This window comes from Electrona antarctica, assembly GCF_951216825.1.
Source record: "Electrona antarctica genome assembly, contig: scaffold_204, whole genome shotgun sequence".
Taxonomy (NCBI): Eukaryota; Metazoa; Chordata; class Actinopteri; order Myctophiformes; family Myctophidae; genus Electrona; species Electrona antarctica.
In genome coordinates, this window is record NW_027638295.1 from 181,990 (window position 1) to 194,187 (window position 12,198).

Below are 12,198 nucleotides of genomic sequence, written 5' to 3' on the forward strand. Positions count from 1 at the left end.
ACAAATGGAAAGACCTACCAATTTCCTTAATTGGACGTGTTAATGTGGTCAAGATGAATGTTCTGCCTAAACTAATTTATTTGTTCCAGTCAATCCCACTCAGCTGCCCACCAAGCCTGTTTACATCACTGAACAAAATCATCTCAATGTTTTTGTGGTCCCAGAAACGGGCTAGGATCAGGTTAAAAGCACTACAGGCTCCCCTGAATAAAGGGGGTTTAAATCTCCCCAACTTCAGACTGTATTACCTAGCCTGTCAATCACGTGTTATTTGGTGTTGGCTCAATAGTGAGAGGCTGTCCACACCAGCATGGGTTAAACTGGAAGGAAACATAATCCATCCCACTCCACTACAGATAATCCCTTATATAGACACGCAAAAAACCCTTAATTCTATTACTAAAAACCAGATTATACATCATACTTTTGCATGTTGGAAAGAAACTATTAAACTAATGGGAAAACAAAATACCTTGTTAATGAGCATGCCTTTGTGGAACAACCCTTGTGTCCCCAAAATTATTAGTGATGGGATATCTGAAAACTGGAGATCCAAGGGAATCAGTGAGATAAGAGACTTGTATAATCAAAACATTTTTTCTGATTTTAATTCCCTGAGAGCGAAATATAACTTACCAACATCCAACTTTTTTAAATATTTACAGATACGGAATTGGGTAAAAAATAACAGTTATAGCTATCCCCATATGACTGAAACACCAATAGAGAAACTGTTTAACACTACAAACTCATCGAAGGGCCTTGTATCTAAGATGTACACACTGATGAACAACGAGCAGAAAGATGACAAGATGCTACAACAAAAAAATAAATGGGAAAAAGACATTAAACACAAATATACTATGAAAGAATGGCAGTCACTGCTCCAGAGCACCCAAACAACTTTAACAAATACAAAACATAGGTTAATTCAATTTAATATATTACACAGAATTTACTACACACCTCACAGATTATATCAATTTAGCCACGAGACATCACCCAATTGTCTTCGATGCCAACACGTTAAAGGAGATCTAATCCACACGTTCTGGAATTGCCGGAAGTTAAATTATTATTGGAAATTCATATTTGAACAACTTTCTAAAATTATTGGAAAAAATGTGACTCCTGACGCACGAATAGCTATTCTGGGTGATGTCTCTATGCTGAGCAATCTTGACATCTTTGAAAAGAAATTTATCCTGTTAGCAATGTCTGCTGCAAAAAAATGTATTCTCTGTCATTGGAAATCCGAACCCCCTCCCCCGACTAAACAATGGTGGGCAGAACTCCTATCTTATTGTACACCGGAAAAAATCATGTATAATGTAAAAGGAAAAATGTCGCACTTTCAGAAGATCTGGGGTCGGGCAATGGATTACATTCCAAACATGGGACGTGAACTGGAGAGGGCTAATTGAAGCATAATGGAGATTGTTGATGTTATCACTGTTACAATTGTCTATCTGTCATTCTTGTTGTTGTCATGTTTATTATTTATGTTTTTAGCACAGACGATCATGGACAAAAGAAAAACATGCATTTGTTAGTTTCTTGTACTAGGAAGGGTCGGGGAAGGGTTGGGGTTGTTTAGTTAGGAAATGTATTTATTCATAGGTTGCATTTTATAAACTGTATGTAAATGAAATGTTAAAAGCAAATAAAAGATAATAATTCAAAAAATAATGCTTAGTTAAAACACCAAAAGGGGTTCCTGCCCAGAATGGGTTAAGGAAAGTGTATGCATATACTATGTGTACTATGTAAACTCTTTCTTTTCCAGCCATTCAGTTAAAAAAAATAAAAAATGATTTGGCGACGTCGTGATCCACGGGTTGAGAACCCCTGCATTAGAATATGGAACAATAATTCTGCTACAATGAATATGAATGAAGTCTTTGAACTGCTATTGTTGAGCTGTTGCCAAATGTTCCCTGAGAGCCAATTCATACCTATCTTATGTGATTCATGGTGTTTGTGTGAAACGTGAAAGTCAAATGGGGATGTTTTGTGTGTTTTAGACCTAACTGTGAATTTCTTCTGCTCCCAGTGTCCCCAAACATGTTTGTAAGTATTTGCTCTTCATGTGTCAAAATATCTTTCTTTAATTTGGTATGTTGTATTTGTAATAAATATTTTTATATTGTTGTTAGACTTGAATTGAATGCGAATTGAATTGAATGCGTTGTGACACGTACATTTCTCATGGCAATTATATATTTACTGGTGAATCTCCCATTATAGATAATGTCTAACCTTACTTATAAGGCTTCTAATATTCTATACATCTTATGGTTTAGTCTGTGGAAGATTCCTTTGGTTCAGTGGTTTGCAGAGTGGGGGAACCTCAGGACCCCCAGGGGTCCCCAACAAAATATTGAGACATGTGGAGACAAAGTTTACATCATGAGGCACATTGAACTGAATTGACCTGGATTTATGTGATTGGTTAGCCGATTTGCTCGTCTACATATGACCAAAAATTACTGTCCAAATCTGTGTCCTATAATGTAGCCTATGTACCAGTCCATGAGTCCAAACAACTGCAGCAAATCAGTATTGTAATGTAACCTGAAAGAAAAGATTTTACTTTTCAATCTTGTAGTTTCTCTTATAGTCCACTAGGGGGAGGGCTCCCCTACACTACAACTATGAAGCTACACTACAGTGTACTGCAACCACACTTCCCTACAGCACGTGGTTCCTTGATAGAGTTCCAGGGGGTCCCCATGGCTTAATGATAGTTAGGAACCAAATGGACCCTTATGGGTCTGTAACTCTGAGAGTGTACAAATGGAACCAAATGAGGACCCGCTAGGGTGCATTTGGCTCCATTTGTACACTTTCAGGGTTAAATCAATCAATTTTTACAATATAAATTGAGGTCCCAGAGATAGAAATGCAATTAAATGGGGGTCCGTATAGCCTAATTCAGGTCAAACCAACTGTAGGTTACTGCAGCTACAAAGTAAATAAAGTAAATGAAATAAAGTAAAATAAAGCGGTCAACAAAAAGTACGGCGTCCCACACACCCCCTCTCTCTCAGTAGGTGCGGTTCCATTAAGCCTTTGCGAAAAAAGGAAGCGTATGTTCATTAAGTCGAAAAAAGAAAAGCGAATTGTCGGTGTTTCCATTAAACTGATAAAATGCGCATATGAAATAAGTTCATTAAATATGCAGTAGTTGGCACTGTTTTGCCAGTAAAGTGAGGCTCATGTAAAGTAGTCCTAATCCATGTTCACACCATTGATTTAGGGATTTGATGCGCTTGTGCGTGCTCTCAGTTTAACGGACGGGACCCCATATACTGCGCTGTAATCTGATACCTGGTCAGCGGCTGACCGACCATCAGCAAGTCTACAGCAAGCCAGCGGGCATCTGCTGCTTTCACAGTATTGACGACACCTATACAGTCAAAGAACGTACAAAGAACGATTTGTTGTGTAATGCTTAATATATTCGGGGCACATGTAGCCTTAGCCCTGAAACATGACTGCCATGATAATCATCATGACAGTCATGACGCAACTGCAGCCTGTTTTACGCGATCGCTACATTTACAGTCCAAACGTGTATATAAACATTCCGTTTTCCAATATAAAGTACTCACAATTTGTCCCACGGGTGTTAGAGATTTGTTGGTACAGCGATTAGCATTGCTGCATCCCGCGTTGTTTAATAAAAAGCATTTTTATCCGAGCTCCCCGGCTACTTTTCTCAAACGGGGTTTGTTTGGGAAATACAAAGTTGCACACCGGGAGCGCACTCGCCTATTACGCCAGGGCTCCACCGGACACGTTGCGTTGCGTCTGCGTCGCGTCAAAAAACGCACCGGTTCAATTTTAATGCACGCGTCGCGTCTCCGTCAACGCGGGCAGTGGAGCCACCCTTCATTGATTAAAAAGGGAACATTCCCTGACGGTGACGGAGACGCGACGCTGACGCGCCCGGTGGAGCCCGGCCGTTAGTCTGTATTGGCAGTGCTGTCAGCGTGCCTATATCGAACACACCCAGTGTTTCAGACTGCCACACTCCTCCCGACCGATAGGGGCGCTTAGTTGAAAGCCAATGGCAAAAACAAACAGCTCGGATAAAAATGCTTTTTATTAAACAACGCGGGATGCAGCAATGCTAATCGCTGTACCAACAAATCTCTAACACCCGTGGGACAAATTGTGAGTACTTTATATTTGAAAACGGAATGTTTATATACACGTTTGGACTGTAAATGTAGCGATCGCGTAAAACCGGCTGCAGTTGCGTCATGACTGTCATGATGATTATCATGGCAGTCATGTTTCAGGGCTAATGTAGCCTATATGTCGCGGGACTCGATTGGAGCATACTGGTCGTTTATACTGTAAATTGATTGATTGCAGCTGCAAACAGTTGTAAATAACTTAGCCTACACGTTTAGGTTGCTTATCTTATGCAATGAATATATAAGAATAGATGAAGCATATGCATGGATCGAAATCGAATAGCCTGCAGGGACCCAGGCAGCTAGGTTGTATAAAAGTTTAGTCTACTACACCACGTGTGTGTGTGTGTGTGTGTGTGTGTGTGTGTGTGTGTGTGTGTGTGTGTGTGTGTGTGTGTGTGTGTGTGTGTGTGTGTGTGTGTGTGTGTGTCTTGCATCAATACAGTAGGCCTAGCGATCCAGATATCAAAATGATCGGAGCGCCCCGATCAACTCGGGAGGATTCAGACTTCATATGGGGTCGGGTTGGGGATCTTTGAACACACTACACAATTATTAATCGGACGGGTCGGGTAGTAGTAAATTGGGACCTTATATGTATCCACAACATCACTCCCTCTCCCTCTAGCCACCCTCCCATGCACCGTTCACACCACTGCCGTCTGCCTCGGTTTCCCCCCCCCCCCCCCCCCCCAACTGTTCAAAAGCGATATAATGCGAGTTCAATGCTTTCTAATTAAAAACCTTTTCCGCAAGTGTTTCCATACACTATTTGCGCATTTCCCTTTTTTCGAAAAAGCCTAAATCCGCAACCTCCAAGCGAAAAAGTGTTTTTGCGAAAAATGGAGACTTATTCGCACTTTGATGTGTTTCCATCCAGGAGATTTTGCGCAAGAGCCTTAATGCGCAAAAAAACAGCTTTATGGAAACGCACCTAGTGTGTGTCAAACAGGTGAACAGGCCTCTCTCTCTCACTGTGTGTCAAACAGGTGAACAGGCCTCTCTCTCACTGTGTGTCAAACAGGTGAACAGGCCTCTCTCTCACTGTGTGTCAAACAGGTGAACAGGCCTCTCTCTCTCACTGTGTGTCAAACAGGTGAACAGGCCTCTCTCTCTCACTGTGTGTCAAACAGGTGAACAGGCCTCTCTCTCACTGTGTGTCAAACAGGTGAACAGGCCTCTCTCTCTCACTGTGTGTCAAACAGGTGAACAGGCCTCTCTCTCTCACTGTGTGTCAAACAATTGAACAGGCCTCTCTCTCACTGTGTGTCAAACAGGTGAACAGGCCTCTCTCTCTCACTGTGTGTCAAACAGGTGAACAGGCCTCTCTCTCACTGTGTGTCAAACAGGTGAACAGGCCTCTCTCTCTCACTGTGTGTCAAACAGGTGAACAGGCCTCTCTCTCTCACTGTGTGTCAAACAGGTGAACAGGCCTCTCTCTCTCACTGTGTGTCAAACAGGTGAACAGGCCTCTCTCTCTCCCTGTGTGTCAAACAGGTGAACAGGCCTCTCTCTCTCACTGTGTGTCAAACAGGTGAACAGGCCTCTCTCTCTCACTGTGTGTCAAACAGGTGAACAGGCCTCTCTCTCTCACTGTGTGTCAAACAGGTGAACAGGCCTCTCTCTCTCACTGTGTGTCAAACAGGTGAACAGGCCTCTCTCTCTCACTGTGTGTCAAACAATTGAACAGGCCTCTCTCTCACTGTGTGTCAAACAGGTGAACAGGCCTCTCTCTCTCACTGTGTGTCAAACAGGTGAACAGGCCTCTCTCTCTCACTGTGTGTCAAACAGGTGAACAGGCCTCTCTCTTAAGGCTCATACATAGTCTGGATTGTCGGTGGTGGGGTGACCACCGAACTACAACATGACGTCACAAGCCGCGGTGAAGAGCAAATCACCACCACAGCCACCGCTCCAGCCCTTCTTTCTGTTTTTACTCACCACCGCTCAACGTTATTTCAGCTTCGGTGGTCAGCTCACCACCAGAGCGGTAGTCACCTCACCACCGAAAATCCAGACTATGAATAGGCCTTCACTGTGTGTCAAACAGGTGAACAGGCCTCTCTCTCAACAGGTGAACAGGCCTCTCTCTCAACAGGTGAACAGGCCTCTCTCTCAACAGGTGAACAGGCCTCTCTCTCAACAGGTGAACAGGACTCTCTCTCAACAGGTGAACAGGCCTCTCTCTCAACAGGTGAACAGGTATCCAGAATACATGATTGCAGTACATAAAACAAGAACAAAACAACAAAACATGATTAGAATACTTGGTTATCTATTCTACAGTACATGATTAGAGAAAAGAAGAGATGATACAAAGAAATATAATTAAGTGATCTGGTCAATTAAACTTACTAGTCCTTACCCGTTCTGATATATTTCAACTTGTATAATATATTTGTGTGTTTTTGTAATGAATAAAAACAGCAGTATAACATGAAAGTATTCTTACAAATGCATGGTAGGGAAACGTTTTCATGGAAAGGACCGCAACATTTACACTTATTAGCCCACAGACCCCTATTTGAAAAGTATCAAGGACCCCCAGTTTAACATGCACCACAGAAAGTATGGACAGTCGCACAGGTACTCCCAGATATATTTGGTAAGTCGCACAGATCCAATTGCAGGTGCATTTGCGTCCAAAATGGTGTCAATGTTGAGCTTTGGCTTGAGAGAACTTGCAACCTGTGATGTTGTGAGCTTGTAGATTAGCCGTTTTCGCCGGAGCGTGCGCTGTAGCCACTTCACGCTGAGTGTGTGTGTGTGTGTGTGTTGGTGGGAGAGGGAAGACAGTTGTATCTTGTGTTGTGTTTAGCCGCACGAACTGAAGACGGCTGCATCCCCACTCAAAATGTGCACTTGGCCAGGCGTACACACACGCACGCACGCTACACAGAAAATGTGCGCTTGTCCACGTGTGCACACACGCACAGTACACACGCGCTGACACACACGCGCGCGCGCGTGTGAGTGCACAGCGAAGCGAAAGTAGTTTGTACACACGGTACACACACACACGCGTGCGCGCACAGCGAAAGTAGTTTGTACACAGTACACACACACGCGTGCGCGCACAGCGAAAGTAGTTTGTACACACAGTACACACACGCGCGCGCACAGCGAAAGTAGTTTGGAAAGTTTACGTGGGCTGTTGATGTGGAAGTGGTGGAAGTCAACATGTGGAAGTGGTGGAAGTCAACATGTGGAAGTGGTGGAAGTCAACATGTGGAAGTGGTGGAAGTCAACATGTGGAAGTGGTGGAAGTCAACATGTGGAAGTGGTGGAAGTCAACATGTGGAAGTGGTGGAAGTCAACATGTGGAAGTGGTGGAAGTCAACATGTGGAAGTGGTGGAAGTCAACATGTGGAAGTGGTGGAAGTCAACATGTGGAAGTGGTGGAAGTCAACATGTGGAAGTGGTGGAAGTCAACATGTGGAAGTGGTGGAAGTCAACATGTGGAAGTGGTGGAAGTCAACATGTGGAAGCAGCAGTGGGTCCAGCGTGATGCAGCAACATACGATAAGCAAGGGGCCCCAGCGTGTGTGTGTGTGTGTGTGTGTGTGTGTGTGTGTGTGCAGATAGGCAGTCTGAGCGGTGGGCCAGGGCTTCGTTAAGACCTCCATATTATTATGGTCAATGCCTGTGTGAAAAGTGGGAGTGATTTCAGGCAGTGAGGAGCTTACCCGTTGAGATATTGCCCCCTTCCCCCCCGCCCCCCCCTTGTGGCCGCAGGGACTACTGCGCCCTGAGCGCATTTTTAATTCACTAATAAATTCATTATTAATCTATAATTTGTTAAATTGGAAAAAGGGCTTCGTTAAGACCTCCATATTATTATGGTCAATTATGTGTGAAAAGTGGGAGTGATTTGGTGCAGGCAGTGTGAAGCTATGTGAGTGTTTCTGACACACAGACAGACAGACATTGGCCTAATTATAGTTTGATGATGATGATGATGATAAGTATTCCAACGTGTTTGTAATGGTCAAATAACATGACACCAAGTTTGCATTTGTAGCTCATCTGGTTCAAATCCGTTTTAGGTGGCAGCCATATTTGATTTGGCCGCCATGGTGACCCCGAAGGTCACAGGCTCTGCCGCACTAGCTTGATCATTAGAGCATGCCCTGGGCTACATCTGGGACAAATGTCAGATGCTGTGACACTTTGTATGTATGAAACATAAGCTTTTGGCTAAATGTACTATGTGATATATGTTTCATTTCATTGTGTGCTAGTTGAAGCGTTTTCTTTAACAAATTTGATACATTTCATGATCTAGATTCACATAATAGTAAACTAAGGCACCGATACTTGTTTCAGATGTTAGGTATATGTATTTATGACATTTGAGAAAGATTTTGTGTTGCCAAAATCAATATGACAGATTTTACAAGCAAAAACAGCAGCACAAGATTTTCGTTTTTTGGTTATATACTTCTATTTACATTTCTGGCTTGTGACAAAATACTGCAGGATATTATGAGTAGAACTTTTAATCCAAAGTCCAGAAGGGTATTATCTATGCAAAAATGCATGGAATGAGTAGTGCCCATGACGCGGGAACGGAATTCATTTGAATGAGTAGTGCCCATGACGCGGGAACGGAATTTATTTGAATGAGTAGTGCCCATGACGCGGGAACGGAATTCATTTGAATGAGTAGTGCCCATGACGCGGAAACGGAATTCATTTGAATGAGTAGTGCCCATGACGCGGGAACGGAATTCATTTGAATGAGTAGTGCCCATGACGCGGGAACGGAATTCATTTGAATGAGTAGTGCCCATGACGCGGGAACGGAATTCATTTGAATGAGTAGTGCCCATGACGCGGGAACGGAATTCATTTGAATGAGTAGTGCCCATGACGCGGGAACAGAATTCATTTAATGAGTAGTGCCCATGACGCGGGAACGGAATTCATTTGAATGAGTAGTGCCCATGACGCGGGAACGGAATTCATTTGAATGAGTAGTGCCCATGACGCGGGAACGGAATTAATTTGAATGAGTAGTGCCCATGACGCGGGAACGGAATGAGTAGTGCCCATGACGCGGGAACGGAATGAGTAGTGCCCATGACGCGGGAACGGAATGAGTAGTGCCCATGACGCGGGAACGGAATGAGTAGTGCCCATGACGCGGGAACGGAATGAGTAGTGCCCATGACGCGGGAACGGAATGAGTAGTGCCCATGACGCGGGAACGGAATGAGTAGTGCCCATGACGCGGGAACGGAATTCATTTTATAGGCACTTTTTCTGGGGTCCCAACACGGCCTATTACTGTGTTATTGCTGATCCATTTCCGGTAGTCGTTGCTTAAAGTCCCTATTAGTTAGTAGCAGTACTTATTATTTAGTAGCAGTACTTATTATTTAGTAGCAGTACTTATTATTTAGTAGCAGTACTTGCGCGCTCTGCTTGTGCACAAGTATGGCCTACTTGTGTGCAAGGCGCAACTTGGCACCTCGACAGAGTGCAATTCCAGTTACTTGTGCTAAGTTGCGCAAGCAGAGCACGCAAGTATACACTGACACCACGGCGCGTAAACAGCGCCTCAAACTGTGACTCCTCCCACAAACGGGGGAAGTTGTGAATTTCACTCATTCACTGCAATGCAATTTGCGGCATTTTCAAAACAATATTGAGCAGAGTAACGATTATCAAACGTATTTGCAATGCCATACGTTGAAAGATCTGTTGCCCGTGGACAAGGCACGCTACCTCCGCAAGTTAGATAGCATCGGCATAGATGTTTGTCCGTATGTGATTAAGGATTGGACCAAGTTGCATTGGAAGCCATAGAAAATTCCAGGGTCAATTCTTACCCCGGATGTGACGTTTTTGGGCGTTCCTGTCTAGCGTGGTGTCAGTGTATAGTGGTTGGCTGGACAGATTAAAAGCAACCTTATTGGTTGTTGATACTGACGTAATTAAGATTAGGTTACACATTTTAACATTACCTTTTACCAGTGGCGTATCCAGGAATTACGTTTTGGCCAGGCAAGATATGTTAATTGTCGTCTCCCCGCGCACAATCGTATCACTAAAGGTTTTCAAAGAGATATACCTGCCAGACGAGTAGGATACAAAGGCTGAAAGGCATGCATTTACATTCCAATGGGTGATTGAGCGTCGCTCTACCGCAACGGCCAATCAGCTGTCCATTTTAATAGTTCTCAGGTCTTGTTTTTGCTTTTTTCTCATTGTATGGATTTTGGCCAGGCCAGAAATGGATTTGGACAGGCGGATGCCTGCCCTCGCCTTATTGTAGATACGCCTCTGCCTTTTACCCACCCGACATTGAAACAAATCTTAATTACGTCACCATCAACAGCCAATTATAACCATGCATACCATACATACAGACCACTTTCAGTCCAGCCGACCACAGTACTTTCAAGTTACATACATGTATACATACAATACAACTGTTATAGCAACATTGTATTTTATATTAATGTCATATTTCTTGCTTGACTTTTCTAATGACATCACGCTTATCAGTCAATCATTGGAATACGCTCAGGCTCTCCTTCAGTCTCTTGAGCAGGCCTCCAACTGTGTTGGGGCTTTATCTCAACGAGACAGAAAATGAATATGTAATTTCCAAATCCAACAATAACCACGTTATCAAAACACTTAACACTCCTCTGAAACAGGTTGATGAAAACAAGTAGCCTATGTGGGTTCATATATCGTCTTCAAACTAGGAAGGGAATGGCCTGGTCAGCCTGCAACGACATGCATAAGGTCTGGTCATCCCAGCTTAGTATGAGGTTCAAAGTAAAAACTGCCAGTGCTACAGAGCTGATAATGATGATCAAATGTGTGCATGAGTGTAACTTGACTCTCTTTCTGTTCTCTGTACAGAAGTAATGCTCTATGTCAGTAGCAGCTTTTACCCTGGATTTTCTTAGCTAGATTTGCTATGCGGGTAAAAATGAGCAATAAATCAAAATCAGTACATTTTAGACAGCTGAGGACCAAGTAGAAATGTTGAAGTGTGCTTCAATAAAGTACTGCAAAAACAAACAAAAAACACACAGTCAATCAAGTCAATTTATTTATCATTGCTGAATCAAAACAGTTTTCTCATCACAATTCAGGTCAAGATCATACATCATTTAGCCAACAATTCACCCATGAGCCGACAGCAAGGACACAATGCATTATGGGACGACAGCACGGACAAACTGTCCTTTACACAATGCATTATGGACACTGATGCATTATGGGAGCATTATTAACTGTTGTAATGCAAAATTTTACTATTTAACTGTTTTAATGCTAATTACACATTGTACCATTTAACTGTTTTAATGCTAATTCATAATTGTACTAAATCCTTTTTTTTTAATCCCACGATTTTGCAACCCATTTTTCACCCAGTGTCAATTATCTAATGTAATGTAATACTCTAATTATCTAATGTAATGTAATACTCCCGAAAGTTACAGAAATAAACCTGAGCTTTGCCCTCCCACATACAAGGGATTTCACGCAGTGTTGGGCATTTTAATGCTAATTACGTGTTGTACTATTTAACTGATTTAATGCAAACTCAAGGCTGAAGTGGACAAACAATCAAACAGTACAGCCTTGCCGTGTTAATTTTGTCGACTAAAACTATGAAGGAAAATGTTGGTTGACTAGCGGAGAAGTCCTCTAGTCCTTAAAGTAGGACTTTAAAAAAGTGATTTTATGTTTGGTTTGGCTCTGATGGCTACGATGCCATCAAGTCCCACCAAAATACATTTGAGTCGACAAAAACAACTGTAGATTTACTCGACTAAAACATATAAAATTAAAAAAACTAAATAAAAATGTACTCAAAAGACTATAGGCTAAAACTAAATCAAAATCAACACTGCAGCCTCGATTAGCGAAACGACCAGTGTTTTATCTTGTGGTCATGTGATGTTTAGCATGGGGGGGGGGGGGGGGTAACGCCCCGCCTTCCTCTGATTGGCCTACCATAGACATG